This window comes from Talpa europaea, assembly GCF_964194135.1.
Source record: "Talpa europaea genome assembly, chromosome: 2".
NCBI lineage: Eukaryota > Metazoa > Chordata > Mammalia > Eulipotyphla > Talpidae > Talpa > Talpa europaea.
In genome coordinates, this window is record NC_140068.1 from 11,515,257 (window position 1) to 11,532,124 (window position 16,868).

Genomic DNA, 16,868 nt, shown 5'->3' on the forward strand with positions numbered 1-16,868 from the left:
ACTCTCAGTCCTGATTCCCACATTTCCAAGAAAATAAGATTGAGGTCAAGGCAAAAGGAATTACCAAAGAAACAATAAAGATTTACCAAGTAAACAACAATTAGCATGAATTGACCTGAAAACCAAAAGCCTTTTTGGGGGGTTTGCCTGCAGTGGGTCACATTTCCCAGGTGCAGCACCTGGCACATTGCCTCCTTCCCCCGCTTGGGGTATTTAACATGGAGGACACTGGTGACAGGTGTGGTCCCACTGGGGTGTGAGAATCTCAATACTGTTCTCATTACCTGGCCTGGAGATCTTCCAGATCACAGAGGCTGGGGAATATTGGCTGAGCAAGCAGTACTAGAAGGTCTTCAAGGAATATACACTGAAGGATTCTGTGGCTCTATCTCCCATGACATCTCTGCCGCCCACATCCAAGTCAGCCTCTAGGTCGGCAAATGAAAGAAGAGCCTCCAGGACACCAGTTTCTCCATCCTCCTTCCACTCAGCCCAGTTGTCAGCTTCAGCAGGAAGCTGGGTGTTTGTCCTCCAAACCTGCTAGCCCCGGGAGCTCTGCTCAGCAATGCCGCCCTGCTCTGCAGCAGGCCCAGGCCGCCAGCAGCATTGACAGCACTAACAACAGAGCTTGTCACAGTCCTGTTTTTACAACAGCAGCCTCACGCCCATGTTCACATACCATTTTATATTTTTTTATAAGTAGATTTTATTTTAAGGTTGGAACTATGTGTTTCAATGTAATTATTATTTTTACATCATTGTCTATTTTTGTGCAATATTTGATTTCACCCCTCAGGTATAGTCCCCATAAAACATGCTTTTTAGAGAAGCTACCAAACCCTAGTTTTATTATATGCTGAAAGTTTAATGTTTAACAGAAAACAGAAAGTCTCATAGGCAAGTATTTAAATATTGGAAATGCTAAGGAACATCATAATTCCACTGTGACAATTTGAGAGTATGTCAAAGGAAATGCAGTGAAACATTAAGAAAGACAAATTATCATCCGATTTTCAGAGATGATATGGTTAAAAAATAAACCTTTTTTTTTTCTTTCTTTCTTAAACTAAGAAATTGGATGACTTTGAGATCCCAGAAAGTATCCTTAGTAAAGAAATAAAAGCACCGGGCCTCCCCTGGTGGCGCAGGCGGTTGAGCACAGTGCGGTGAAGCTGTCCGCAGCCTCTGCAGCACCGGTTCAACCCCCCACAAGCTTGCGAGAATTCCACATAGCCCGCAGACCTCTCCTGTCTTGCCTGCTGCTCCCCTGAGCAGTGTATTTCCGTCCATCTGCCTGTTCTGTTCCCCGCCCTGTCTCTGGTGAATCTTCTTGCCCTCCCGCGCATCTGGCCTATACCCTGGTTCTTGTATGCATGAATAAATAAAATCTAAAAAAGAAAGAAAGAAAGAAAGAAAAGCACAATAAGACAATATTGAATGGAATTTATCATAACTGGAAATTCAAAATTTAGGGCCTATGATGATGAAAACTTTCCTTCTGAAATTCTAAGAAAGGCAAGTATTATCAGAAGCACTTTAGAACCAATCCCACTGTGGGAAAGCACTTCCAGAACAGCCAAGAAGATTCCCCACCTGAAAATCATTTACAAGACAAAGTCATGCCCATCATTAGAGTCCTCACCCAAATTATAAGCAGGAGGGGAAAATTTTCATGTCAAAAATATGTAGTTCCTAAATACACTGCTAAAGTTATGAAATAACTGTGGGTCATTGTGAATAAAAATTCAAGAAGCAGGGCCTCGCCAGTGGCATAGCTGTTGAGCGCTGGATCTGAAGCTGCCCACAGCCTCTGCAGCACCGGTTCGATCCCTGGCCGCTGGGCGAGGGTCCCACATGGTGTGCAGACCTCTCCTTGTGCCCGCTGCTCCCCTCAGCAGTGTACTTCGTCAGCTTGCCTGCTCTGCTCTCCCCTCTGGCTCTGGTGAATTCTCTCACCCTCCCGTGCTTCTGACTATACCCAGTGCTTGTATAAACAAATTCATTAATTAAAAAATAAAGAAAAAATAAAGAAGGATAATTAACCACAAAGGGCATGCATATTCCTGAGATTCCTGCAGAAAGATGAAGGAGTAGCAGGCATATTGCAGTATTCTACATTTCCAGTCATTTAAATTTTTCTCTCAAATGGGTATCATTTTCACATTCAAGGTTTATTTGAATACATAAAAAAAATCCAACGCCTTCCCTGAAAAACAGCAGTGTCAGAAGCCTCTAGAAATGTTCCTGTTACCTTTCTACAATTAGTTCTAGTAAGTACTAGCCAAATAAAAGGGGGAAATGGTCTAAAACAGTAGCAAATTTTATTTTACTACTAGTGGAGACCTGGAAAATTTATCAACAGAAACAAGACAGGGGCCTCCCTGATCACACAGGGGTTAAAGACAGCACTATCAAGCTATCACCAGCCACTGAGAATGATTTGATCCCCCACCAGCCAGGAGAAACCCACATGGCACAGCAGACCTCTCCTGTCTGGCCTGCTGCTTCCCTCAGCAGTGGATCTCAGTGGATCCCCCTGTTCTGGTCCACACTGTCTCTAGTGAATCCTCTCACACATACTCCCAACCTCTGGCCTGTACCCCAGTTCTTGTATGCGTAAATAAATAAATGAAAAAAAATAGGTAATTTTCAAAAACAATCAGGGTGGGGTAAACCGAAATCTCTGGGTCTTGGCACAACAGCCCTGCATTCCACCCCTATGACCAAAATATTGGTAGCCCACAGTTGCAAGAGAAAACCTTTACCCCAAGGTCACGACCTATTGGGCTAAGTTGCCTCATCAGTCATGTTATGAATATAGGTTAGCTATACCATCCTCAGTGGGTGCATCTGATACTACTGAAAATTCGTTTTTTAAAAACATTTATTTATTTATTTATTTATTTATTTATTTATTTATTTATTTACGCTCACAAGAAATGGGTTGTAGTCCAGAGGTGCAGGGGGTGAGACGATTCAGCGATTCACCAGCGACAGAGTAGGGAGCAGAAAAGGCAGATCTACTGAAATACACCACTGAAGGGAGCAGAGTGGCTAGGCAGGAGAGGCCTGCTGTGCCATGTGAGTTGCTCTTGGTAGGCAGGGGGTATCAAACTCCTGCTGCAGTGGCTGCAGTCCCTTGGTAGTGCTGTCTTTAACCCCTGCGCCACCAGGGAGGCTCAACTTCCACACTTTCTTGACCACTATCTACAATTCTCCTTGTGGTTCATCTTCCTGTCATTAGCTATTTTAGAACAAGTTGGCACAGATTTGAAAGGGGTAGTCCATCCACCAACAGACATGGCAGAAAAAGAAGTGAAGTCTATTTCAAAAGAGGAAATGCCCCATCCAGAAAATGGAAATCCAGAGAAAGCAGAAAACCAAGGTGAGGAGGGGGGTGGGGGTAGGATGAGAGTTGGCTGTGGTGTAGCAGTCTCATCTTTGTGGTCTGGCTGGGCATGCTGGTCTCGATCACTCCACATTTCCATGCACTTGTGACAAGAGCTGAGAGCACAAGGCAAGATGATGTCTGCAAATCATCCACGCAGATTGACCTCCTCAGCTGGGGTCACTATGTCTTCTCTCCTTGCATTCATCATTGTTCTTTTTTTTTTTTTTTCATTTTTTTTTCATCATTCTTCTTAAGTGTTGTGTCCAGTCTGTCCTTGAGTGGGATTTCATAGAGATAACCACTTAACATTGACTGGCAGGGGGAGAATCTAAATGACCATGTTCCCAGTGTACAGTGGAAGTGGACAAAGTGAACCCCCATGTATGGCTGGGGAGAGCCCAGAGACGAAGAGCCACTGAGGGTGACAGTGTGAGGTGAGGGTGTGTGTGCTGGGGAAGACCTGCCTGTCCTGACCCTGAAGTTTCCAGAGTGAAATGTGGACCCTCAGGGATAAGGAGCAGGAGGGGATGGTGCTAGAGAGCTCCCTGGGGATCTGCTCCCTTGGCTTGTCCAGTGCTTGATCACAGACTAGAATGGCCTCACAGGGAATAACATGTTATTTTATTTGTATTTTAATTATTTCATTTATTCTACTTAACTATTTTAACTCTTATATTTCGTTTATTTTAATTATTTCACTTTTGCCTTAAATTCAGTTTATTTTAGTTCTTTTTTTATTTTATTTAGTTTTGCATATAACTGGGAGTATGCCAGAGGTTGGAGGATTCACCAGAGACAGAGTGGGGAGCAGAACAGGCGGATCTTCTGAAATAAACTGCTGATGGGAGCAGCAGGCAAGACAACAAAGGTCTGGGGATTGAACTCAGGCCATTCCGTGGGCCTTTGCAGTGGTAAGTGGCAATAGTAACAAGGGAGGCCCCATTTTATTACTTACATGATTTTATTTAGATTATTTTAATTATAATATTTTAAGGACTTCTTTTTTATTTTGCATTCATTTTATCTTAGTGTTTTATTTTATCCCATTTTCTTTTTTTTTATATAAAGATTTATTTATTTGTTTGTACAAGCACTGTATACAGTCACGAGCGCGGGAGGGTGAGAGAATTCACCAGGCCAGAGGGGAGAGCAGAGCAGGCAGACTGATGAAGTACACTGCTGAGGGGAGCAGCGGGCGGCAGGAGAAAGGTGTGATGGATGGATCATCTGATTTTTGGTGGACTCCTGTCTGCAGAGTCAGAGACCCCATAGCATCCCACTTCCTCCTGTCTGGCAGCATTGGGATCAAAGTGTTTTTTTGGTTAAAAACCCATCCAAAATTTAACTGTGCTTCACTTCTGTATCATACATAATATGGAACAAACTTTTTTCCTACGCATTAGCAAAGAATTGTATTCCTTCCTAAGCATGGGTCGGCTTCCATCATTCATCCCTTGTGCTTTCACTGTCATGAAATGTATCTGAGATATTTAGTGACAAGAAAGAAAAGACAGGCAGTGCCCAGTGTAGGGCGGATGTGGAGAGAGTGAATCCCTGGGTGTCTGGGAGAGAGTATGAAGATGGAATCAGTGAAAAGGTTGACGGACACAGTGAGGTGAGGGGGTGTGCTGGGCAAGACCTGCTTGTCTGTGATCCTGGAGGTTCCAGAGTGAAATGTGGATGGTCAGGGATGAGGAGCAGGTATTGTCAGATCATGTGGAGTTTCCATTTCTAATTCTGAAGCAATTTCCACCCCAGGAAGGGGTGTTTTTTAAAAAAACATCTGTTCCAAGCTTACCTCAGGGACCTGCGGTCTTGTCTCCTCTGTGGTCTGGCTAGGCCACGCTGGTCTCAGTCGCTCCACATATCAGTGCACTTCTGAAAGAAGCTGAGAGCACAAGGCAAGACAAGGTCTGTGGACCAGCCACACAGATCTGGCCTCCTCAACCGGGGTCACTATGTCTTCTCTCCTTGCATTCATCATTGTTCTTAAGTGTTGTGTCCAGTCTGTGCTTGAGTGGGATTTCAAGAGATAACCACTTAAAGTTGACTGGCACGGGTAGAATCTAGATGACGGTGTTCCCAGCATAGAGCGGATGTGGAAAAGTGAACCCTTTCGGTGGCTGGGGAGAGAGTCTGGAGACTGAGAGTCAGTTGAGGGTGAGAGTGTGAGGTGAGGGTGTGTGTGTGTGCCTGGAAAGACCTGCCTGTCCCTGACCCTGGAGGTTCCAGAGTGAAATGTGGACCCTCAGGGATGAGGAGCAGGAGGGGATGGTGCTAGAGAGCTCAGTGGGGAGCTACTCCCTTGGCTTGTCCAGTCCTTCATCACAGATGGAATAGTGTGGCCTCACAGGGAATAACATTTTATTTGTTATATTGTAATTATTTCATTTATTGTATTGAATTATTTTATCTCTTGTATTTCATCTATTTTAATTATTTTACTTATTGCTTTATTTTTAATTTTATTTAGTTTTGCATAGAACTGGCATGTTGGCCAGAGGTTGGGGGGTGAGAGCACTCACCAGAGACAGTGTGGGGAGCAGAACAGATGCATCTTCTGAAATACACTGCTTAGGGGACCAGCAGGTGAGACAGGAGAGGTCTGCTGCCCCAGGTGGGTCATATCCCTGGCCGGGGATTGGACTCAGGCCATCCTGTGGGCCTTCTGGGTGGTAGGTCACCAGGGAGGCCCTATTTTAGTTCTTATATGATTTTATTTCAATTATTTTATTTATAGTATTTTAAGGATTTATTTTTTAGTTTTTCATTCTTTTTAATCTTAATATATTATTTTATTTCATTTTCTTTTATTGGGTTTTCTTTTCTTATCCAAGTTACATGGACCCACCAGATGATGGACCTGGGTGATGGTGGCTGGTGCTGAGTCCCAGGGCATGTTAGGGGGTGATCAGGCAGCTGTAGGGACAGCACAGGCAGGGCCTTCTGGAGAGTGAAAGTGGCTTCTGGATAAGGACAGAGACATGAACGACTTACTTTTGAAGATGTCCCACGGGGACTGCAAGATGTGGCTTTGGCAATTGGAAGTGCACCAGGAGATGCCAGGGAAGACAGGTATGGGGAGGAAGTGTGGATTTCTGAGATAGTGTATGAGTGTGTGTGTGTGTGTGTGTGTGTGTGTGTGAGAGAGAGAGAGAGAGAGAGAGAGGGAGAGAGAGAGAGAGAGAGGGAGAGAGAGAGACTGGGTGTGAGTCTGCCTGTGGGAGCAGCTGATCCTGCGCAGGGAGCGGCACTCAGGAGACCCTGGTCACAGGGCTGTTCTCCCTCCTTCCCCTTCTCCTCCCGCCCTCTCTCCCCCTGGGACATTGCTCTGGGGATTCTAGCTGACCCCACACCCGAGGGAGTCATGCCCTTTTCAGAGGTTTCCTTCTGACTCTCCCTTCTCTGAGAAACCCTCTCTCTGTCTCACCTGCTGTGTGTCTGCAGTCCGTCCTGTCCGCCTCGCATGCCAGCTCCTGAGAGGACTCTCTGCACCTCTCCTGGGCCCTCCTCTGTCACAGCAGGGGTGACTGATGAGAGGTCACCCTAGTTACCTTCACTGTGTGAGCCCCTGGGGGACCCACCTCCTGTCTCTGGTCACCCCTAGGCCTGTCACTGTGCCCCCAACAGCACAGGAGTAGAGAGTGGCCTCCTCTGTGCTGGACCTGGCCCAGCAGGAGGCGAGGCGGCCTCTTCTCACTGTGGGGTCTGCTCCTGCTCCAGGCTTCCACTCTTGCCTTTCCATTTCAGCATCACCAAACAGGGCGCCAGGTACCATCACACCCAAGGCTGGGACTGTCAGACACATGCCCTGCCCCATCCCTGTGACCCTCCTCCCCTGCGCCATCCTACTTGGCATCACGGGTTTACACTGAAGGTACTGGGGGCAGAATAGGTGGGGTGGTGGGGTGGGATGGGCAGGTCACTGGGTACGGGAGGGGAAGGAATTCCAGTCCTCCACCTTCCCAGAATCCCTCATGGTGGATGGAAACCAGGTGAGAAGAGCTCGTGTCACCTGAGCAAGCTCTTGGCCCAGCTCAGCCATGAGCGCTGAGTCCCCCTCCCTGGAGGCCAGTGGTTGGGAAGGGCCACGCCAAGGCTTAAGGCCTGTTCATAGCAGTGAGCTTGAGTAACTCAGATCTGACTGGGGTGAGATGCTGCTCTTGGAGGATGCCTGTGGGGGTGAGTGTGTGGAGTTTGGGGACACAGGCACACATATATATCCTCTTCATCCTTGTTTGACAGGGAGTGTCCAAAGGAGTGTCTGGGGCCAGGTACTGAGTGGGGAGGGGCTGGGCGGAATTCAGGTGGAGGCTTAAAGGTTTGTCTCCAATCACAAGACTGGAATGAGGATTCTGTTCCCCTAGACCTGTCTGGGTGACTGTAAGGGAGGCAGGCGCCACTAGGGAGAGATCAAAGGACATTTGCTCGCACTGTACCTTGAGCATCTTGGCTCACCCTGGACCAGTCACCTGTCAGCCAGCCTCCTGCACACCCCAGATACTGAGCCACTTGGGGACCCTGCCTTGAGCAGAGGTAGCCTGGGGACAGGGTGCAGGGCCAAGCTTCTTGTGATGCTCAGAACTGAGCTGGATCAGGACAGATGAGGAGAGGGGGCAGGGAGAGTCATGGTGAGTTCTCTGTCCTGCCAGCTGAGAGGCTCAGAGAGAAGCGGAAGAGGGATTGTGAGCCTCTAGTGGACTCCGGAGACCTGGGATGCTGATCGTGAAGGACACACCAGACAGGGGACTGCTAGGAGCAAGAAGCAGTGATTCTGTTTTTCTCAGCATGGTTATATGGGAACTATGAACAAAGACATCTCATTTGTTTATGTCAGAGAAAGCCAAAACCACCTTGCCTCGCACGCCATGTATGTGAGCTCATACACACCACGTATGTGAGGCCTTGAGCTGTGAGGCCTTGAGCTTATTGGACATGTCTGCCCTAGTGGGCCTCTGTTGCTAGGTAACGACCCAGAAGGCTTCCAAGGACAAAGCAAGTTCGGGGGCATCCCTCCTGGGCGGTTTTCCGCCCTGATGTTTCGGTCAGCCCTTTCCCTTGCCATCCTTAGGTCACCCCTCCATCATCCTCATGCAACAGGGATGTTGGCCTGCAACCCTCCCCAAGGCTGGAAGCATGGATATGGGGGCCCTTCTCCTCTCTCACAGCTTGCTCCCCAGACCCTCCAGTAAGAGGGAGAATCAGCAGTGAGAATGGGGAGCAGAGGTGTTCACTACTGCCTTTAGCTGGGCCAAAGCCTTGGTATCAGGCCTGGGGCAGTCTGATGTGGAAGAGGGTGAAGAATTGGCACAGGCTACTGCACCCAGGGTTGGGGGCCCAGGTTGGGGAAGTACCTGACCCTCAGGGAGGGAGGGCTGTGAGATGGGGTGACAGGAGAAGGGACCCAGGATCTCTCAGCCCCTGGGACAAACATTTGTTCTTCTCTGAAGGCCCGTGCTGCTGCCAGAGCCCTGAGCCTGGGGTCCTGCTCTAGACTCTGCCCTTGGGACCTGCCGTGGCTCCTCTGCTTCATCCTCCACCCCAAGACGCAGTGGATCCAAATCTGGAGGACTCCAGGATCACCACTCCCAGGGTCTCAGTGTCTCCTCTCCTCTGTGGCCTTTGGTGACTGCCCATTACTGCTCATGTAGGAAGCTACACACTGGAGAAAGGGACATTCTCAGCATCACACAACCATTGGTCTGGGAGAGTCCCCAGGACTCTACTTGCATAATTATCCAGGGTTTAACTATTTCCACTGAGCTGTCCCCATCACGATTGTTAACCAGTAAGTTATCTGTTGCTTTTCGTAGAATTAGACTACATTTGGTCAGAAATTAAATTCATTGTTTTTTTTGCATGCCTATTAATGCCTATTAAATTCTAGTATCCCAAAGTCTGCCATTGATAAGCAGCAATTTAAATCACTTTCCCAAAGTAGTTAAGGGAAAAAATATTTGCAACTTACCAATAAGACAGAAAAGTTACACAGTGTGATAACATACATTTGTTTTTTAGAATTGATGCTTTAAATATAAACAAATAAAGAAATAAAAAATAAAATAAAAAATAAAAATAAATTTAAAATAGAAGAAAAAATAGAATGCAAGAAATTATGAAGGATTAAATTACAGGTGAAAAGTTTACTAAATATATAAATATCCAATTCAACAGTAAAAACAAATACGTTTTAGTTCCTAGGTCCCTGGACAAAGACAGGAAGGCAAAGGATACTAAAAAGTCACTAGTTTGGTCTTCTGGTTACTTACTAGTTCAAAACTGCTCCGTTAATTAAAAATTTTAAATTATTGTAAAGAAAGGGATGTACACCCACACATGCTTCCTCTGCTGGTGTCAGAGGTTAAGTCGCGGGGAAAGAAGCCGGGGAAGGAGCGTGAACGGGCTCGCGGCTCCTCCCCACGCCTCTCAGGTCTGTTTTCATAACCTGCTTTCCCTGTACCAGACTGAACGCAGAATGACCAAAATAGGACTGGTTCATCTTATAAGACAAATGGGCAAGGAACGTGTGTTTTTTTAAAATATGAGCTGCTGTCTAAGACTAACAACAGTCTGCTATAAAAATGGACGAGGAAAGGTAAGGTTGCCCGTGTGCATAGATTATCAATTCAGCCCCATTTCCCCGGGGCGAATGTCACAGAAGTACATGAGCATCACAGTGCAGCCAAGGGTGCTAGGAAGGCCAACTCCTAGCAAAGCAGCGAACGACACAAGTGACAAGGAAACAGACTACGGACCTGAGAACAAGGGTGACGAAGAGACCGACATCACCGGGAGCCAAAAGTTAGAGTTGTTTCAGAAAAGTTCTTTTGTCCTCAGCCATTCCATGTTCTTTTTTTCTCTTTTTCACTTCTTTCCTCTTTGCTTATTTCCTGGAATTACATCCACGTGCACAGTGGGATGCCAAGGCATCTGCAAGGCCTTTATTTTCTGCTTGTGGTTGTAGCAGTTCATTGGATTCAGTGACTCGGGGCAGGCTGCCACAGTCAGGGCCAACGTCGTCCTCTGAGTGGTGGTTCCTGGATTTGAGACCAGCGTCCTCGCCAGAGCACACCCCTGTCTGCTTTACAACACCAAGTCCTACCACAGACCTGAGAGGTGAGTCCCCTGGGAGCTTATACTGCACCGTGTAGCTGAGGTGGCAGTAGCAAGTCTTGACATTCTTAGGCCTTGAAGCCCAACCTTTTTTGGTCATTTAAATCCCTGGGAGAGGGACCCTTTTCTCCTCCTGCTTGGATTCTGAGTCTGATTCAAGTCTAGCAGAGAACACCTTTCAGGGTTCCATGTGACTCTAGGACTCTCAGTCCTGATTCCGATGACATTTCCAGTAAAATAAGATTGAGGTCAAGACAAAAGAATTAAATAAACAATAAAGATTTGCCAAGTAAACAATACTTAGCATGAATGGACCTGAAAACCAAAAGTCTTTGTTCAGCGTTTACCTGCAGTGGTCACAGTTCCCAGGTGCAGCACCTGGCAGATTGCCTCCTTCCCATCCTTGGGGTCTTTGACATAGAGGACACTGGTGACAGGTGTGGTCCCACTGTAATAGGGCAGGGAGAGGGGCAGCCCAAACTCTGCAAACCTGCCTATTCTAAATGGGTTCTGCCATCCGCCGCATCAACACAAAACATATGAGACTTTAATGGGAAGAAGCTTTAATAATACTAGGAAACAATACAGGAAAGGCAAAGAGTCTCGTTTCTAAATGAAGCACCCGAAGTTATGGGCCCCCTTGTGGGTAAAAGTCCATCCATATGGAATTGACCCAGAGCAAGTCCCCAAAGCCTGCCCCAAGTCCAAAGCATCTTCCAGTGGGGACCCACAGAAAAGGGTCAGAAACAACCAGACAAGCCCGGAAGGAAAAGAGCAAAATTAAAATCAAGATAAAAGCTGCCATGGTCACCTCCCCACGGGTCTCACCCACATCTGTGTCACCCCGTCCATGACCAAAAGACAAGCGCGGTTTCTTCATGTGTCTCTCGGCTCCATGTGCCTCCTCCAGGTCTCCTTCTGGCTCCATCCTGTTCCTTCCTTCCTCAGTCTCCTCTGCAGCTTCTTCTCTCCCTGCTGAGCTTCACCCTCCCTTGGGTGGGGCAGGGAACCTGGAACCTCCCCCTTTACTGGGGACCACCCTGTTATACCACTGGGGTGTGAGAGACTCAATACTGTTCTCAATCCTTGACCTGGAGATCCAAAATATGCCTGCCCTGAATATTGGCTGAGCAAGTGATACTGTTATAGGGCAGCCCCAATACAAAACGGGGTGCCTGACTGTGGGTCCTCACCCACACGCTTAAAAGGACTTATGAATGCTCTACTGCAGGCACACGCGAAAGGTTCATAAAAGGTTTATTCACAAGGGAAGGGGAAATGAGGAAATGTACAGCTCAGGGAGAAAAGTGGGAGACAAAGTTTTAAATGCGTCCTACCCGATCCGCCGATCTGGAATCCCAAATGGCGCTCTGAGAGCTGCCCGCGAGCCAGGAGCTGTGAAGCCAGGAGGCGAGGGACAGAGCAAGAGCCCCCAAGGCCCACGTGTCTGGTTTTTATACCAACCCTGGCTGCTTAACTCCACCCTCAGGTCCCAGCCACCTTCCCTTTGGTGGTGACGGGATTTGTCTTTCCCAATGTCCTGATGGTTTTGGTCTGGAGTGGGGGTGGGGTCTGGGATTAGCACAGGACATCCTTTCCCCCTAAAAATACCTAGAAGGTCTTCCAGGAATTTGCAGTGAAGGATTTTGTGCCTGTATCTCCCATGACATCTCTGCCGCCCACATCCAAATCGGCCTCTAGGTTGGCAAATGAAAGAGGAGCCTCCAGGACACCAGTTTCTCCATCCTCCTTCCACTCAGCCCAGTTGTCAGCTTCAATCAGAAGCTGGGTGTTTGTCCTCCAAACCTGCTAGCCCTGCCTGGGAGCTCGGCTCAGCAATGCTGCCCTGAGCTCCAGCAGGCCCAGGCCGCCAGCAGCATTAACAGCACAAACAACAGAATTTGTCACAGTCCCGTTTTCACACCAGCAGCCTCATGCCCATGTTCACATACTATTTTATAATTTTTGTAAGTAGATTTTATTTTATTTTAAGATTGGAACTATGTGTTTGAATGTAATTATTATTTTTACATCATTGTCCATTTTTATACAATATTTGATCTCACCTCTCAGGTAGAGTCCCCTAAACCATGCTCTTCAGAGAAGCTACCAAACCCTAGTTTTATTATATGCTGAAAGTTTAATGTTTAACAGAAAACACAAAGTCTCATAGGCAAGTATTTCAATGTTTGAAGTGCTAAGGAACACCATAATTCTATTGTAACAACTTGAGAGTATGTCAAAGCAAATACAGTGAAGCATTATGAAAGGCAAATTATCTTCAGATTATCAGAGACAATATGGTTAAAAAATACACTCTGTTTTTTTTTTTCTTCAACTAAGAAATTGGGTGACTTTGGGACTCCAGAAAGATTCCTTGAAGTTAAGAAATAAAAGCACAATAAGCCAATATTGAATGGAATTTATTATAATTGGAAATTCAAAATTTAGGGCCAATGATGAAGAAAACTTTCCTCCTGAAATTCTAAGAATCCAGGTATTATCAGAAGCACTTTAGAAGTAATCCCACCTGAGGGAAAGCACTTCCAGAATAGCCAAGAAGATTCCCCATCCTAAAACCACTTACAAGCCAAAGTCATGTCCCTCATTAGAGTCTTCACCCAAATTATAAGCAGGAAGAGAAAGAATTTTCATGTAAAAAATATGTAGTTCCAGTGAAAAAGGAACCCTGCTACATTGCTGGTGGGAGTGCAAATTGGTCCAACCACTATGCAAAGCTGTCTGGAGGGTCCTCAGTCTACTAAAAATGGAGCTACCATACAACCCGGCAGTTCCACTCCTAGGGATGTACCCAAAGGACACAAAAACATTGATTCAAAAGGGCACCTGTACACCTCTGTTTATTGCAGCACTATTTACAAGAGGTAAAACCTGTAAACAACCCAAATGCCCAAAAATAGATGACTGGATCAAGAATATGTGATATATATATACCATGGAATATTATTCAGCAATCCAAAAAGACAAACTCATGTCATTCACAGCAACATGGATGGAGCTAGAAGGAATTATGCTCAGTGAAATCAGCCAGAAGGAAAAAGAAAAATATTGGATGGTTTCACTTATAACAGGAATACAGGGGAACCAAATAAGACATCAGTGTAAAAAAAAATAACAAAAGTACAAAACACAACAAAGCAAAAACAGACAATTATAAACCAGAGACATCCTGCAGGGGAGGAGGAGGGAGAGGGATCAGAGGGAGGGAGGGAGGAGCACAGGGGACTGTGGTGATGGAACACGGGGGCATTGGGGAAGGAAACTCTATGGGGACTACACCTGAGGGGTGGGGGGGAAGCAAATATAGTTTAAAAATTAAAATAATAATAATAATAACTTTTAGAAAATATATAGTCCCAAAACACACTGCTAAAGTTATGAAATAACTGTGCATCATTGTGAGTAAAAATTAAAGAAGCAATAATTAACCACAAAGGGCATGCATATTCCTGAGAACCAGCAGAAAGAAGAAGGAGTAGCAGGCACATTGCTGTATTCTACATTGCCAGTCATTTAAATTTTTCTCTCAAGTGGTTATGATTTTTTCACACTCAAGGTTTATTTGAAAAAAAAAAAATCAAAATATGCCTACCCTGAAAAACAGTACTGTTTCAGAAGCCTCTGGAAATATTCCTGTTACCCCTGTGCAATTAGTTCTAATACACTAGCCAAATAAAAGGGGGAAGTGGTCTAAAACAGTAGCAAATTTTATTTTACTATTAGTGGAGACCTGGAAAATTTATCAACAGAAATAAGACAGGGGCCTCCCTGGTGGCGCAGGGGTTAAAGACAGCACTATCAAGCTATCACCAGCCACTGAGAATGAGTTTGATCCCCCACCAGCCAGGAGAAACCCACATGGCACAGCAGACCTCTCCTGTTTGGCCTGCTGCTCCCCTCAGCGGTGGATCTCAGTGGATTCCCCCTGTTCTGGCCCACACAGTCCCTGGTGAATCCTCTCACACACACTGCCAACCTCTGGCCTGTACCCCAGTTCTTGTATGCATAAATAAATAAATTTAAAAAAAAGAAATAGGTAATTTGTCAAAAAAAATCAAGGTGGGGTAAATTGATTTCTCTGGGTCTTGCCACAACAGTCCTGCATTCTTCCCCTATGACCAAAGTATTTGTAGCCCACAGTTGCAAGAGAAAACCTTTATCACAAGGTCACAACCTACTGGGGTACATTGCCTCATCAGTTATGTTATAAATATAGTTTAGCTATACCATCCTTGTGGGTGCATCTGATACTACCCAAAGTTCATTTTTTTAAAGATTTATTTATTTATGCACACAAGAACTGGGTTGTAGCCCAGAGGTGCATGGTGCGAGAGGATTCACCAGAGACAGAGTGGGGAGCAGAACAGACAGTTCCACTGAAATACACTACTGAGGGGAGCAGTGGGCTAGGCAGGAGAGGTTTGCTGTGCCATGTGGGTTGCTCTTGGCTGGCAGGGGGTATCAAACCCCTGCTGCAGTGGCTGGCAGTCCCTTGATAGTGCTGTGTTTAACCCCTGCGCCACCAGAAAGGCTCAACTTCTATGCTTTCTTGACCACTATCTACAATTCTCCTTGTGGTTCATCTTCCTGTCATTAGCTGTCTTAGAACAAGTTGGCACAGATTTGAAGGGGGTAGTCCGTCCACCAACAGACATGGCAAAAAAAGAAGTGAGTGAACTCTATTTCAGAAGGGGAAACTCCCCCTCCAAAGATGGAAATCCACAGAAAGCAGCAAGCCAAGGTGAGGAGGGGGTAGGTGTAGCATGTGGGGTTGGCTGGAGTGTAGCAGTCTCATCTTTGTGGTCCTGCTGGACCGCTGGTCTTGATCACTCCACATTTCCATGCACTTCTGACAAAAAGCTGAGAGAGCACAAGGCAATACGAGGCCTGCGGACCATCCACACAGATCTGGCCTCCTTAGCCAGGGTCACTATGTCTTCTCTCCTTGCGTTCATCATTGTTCTTAAGTGTTGTGTCCAATCTGTCCTTGAGGTGGGTTTCACAGAGATAACCACCTAACTTAGACCGGCAAGGAGCATCAGTGAGGGTGAGGGGTGTGAGGGGCGTGTTCCTGACCCCAGAGGTTCCCAACTGAAATGTGGACCCTCAGGGATGAGGAGCCGGAGGGGATGGTGCTAGAGAGTTCGGTGGGGACCTGCTCCCTTGGCTTGTCCAGTCCTTGATCACAGACAGACTAGAATGGCCTTACGGGGAATAACATTTTATTTGTTGTATTTTAATTATTTCTTTTATTGTACTTTACTAATTTTATCTCTTATATTTCATCTATTTTATTTTGTTTTATTTATTGTTTTATTTTTAGTAAATTTTAGTTCTTTTTTATTTTTGTGTAGAAGAACTGAGGTACAGGTCAGAGGGTGGGGGGGCATAAGAAGATTCACCAGAGACAGAGTGGGGAGCAGAACAGGCAAATCCACTGAAATACACTGTGTTGGGACACTCCCTGGTTGGGGATCTAACTGAGGGCATCCCGTAGGCAATCGCAGTGGTAAGTGTCGGTAGGGCATGAGGGAGGCACTATTTTAGTGTTATATGATTTTATTTAAATTATTTTATTTATAATGTTTTAACTATTTCTGAGCTTTTCTTTTTTTCATTTTTTATTGGGTTTTCTTTTCTTACCCAAGTTACATGGGCCCACCAGATGACTGACCAGGGTGATGGCGGCTGGTTTGAGTCCAGGGCAAGTTAGGGGTGATCAGGCCGCTGTAGGGACAGCACAGGCAGGGCCTTCTGGAGAGTTAAAAAGGCTTCTAGACAAGGACAGTAGATTCTAAGAGGTGCAAACCAAAACATACTCCAGAGATGAGGCAGAAGTCCAGGAGGACCAAACAAATGCAGTTAACACTTCAGAGAATAAAACCTTAGACAGGGCAGGTAAACTCTAAGGTAAGAGCTGGAAAAATGGACACATCTGCTCCAGGAGTAGAGCAACTAAGAGAAAGAGCCAATCACAAAGTCAGACAATGAGAACAGAGGAGAAAAAGGTTTAAAACCCCTAAGACACAGCCAACAAAGGGTAGATTGCCCCTCCCAAGTACAGCCCACCTAGGAGTCCTTACTTTCTTCCTTTAAATAAACTTTATTTTAAAGATTGATTTATTTATGCATACAAGAACTGGGGTACAGGCCAGAGGTATGGGGGATAAGAGGATTCACCAGAGACAGAGTGGGGAACACAACAGGCAGATTGACTGAAATACACTGCTGAGAGGAGCACCAGGGACACAGGAGAGGTCTGCTGCTCCACATGGGTAACTCCCTGGCCAGCCAGGGATCTACCTCAGCCTCAGAGGCTGCAGATAGCTTCATAGTGCAGTGC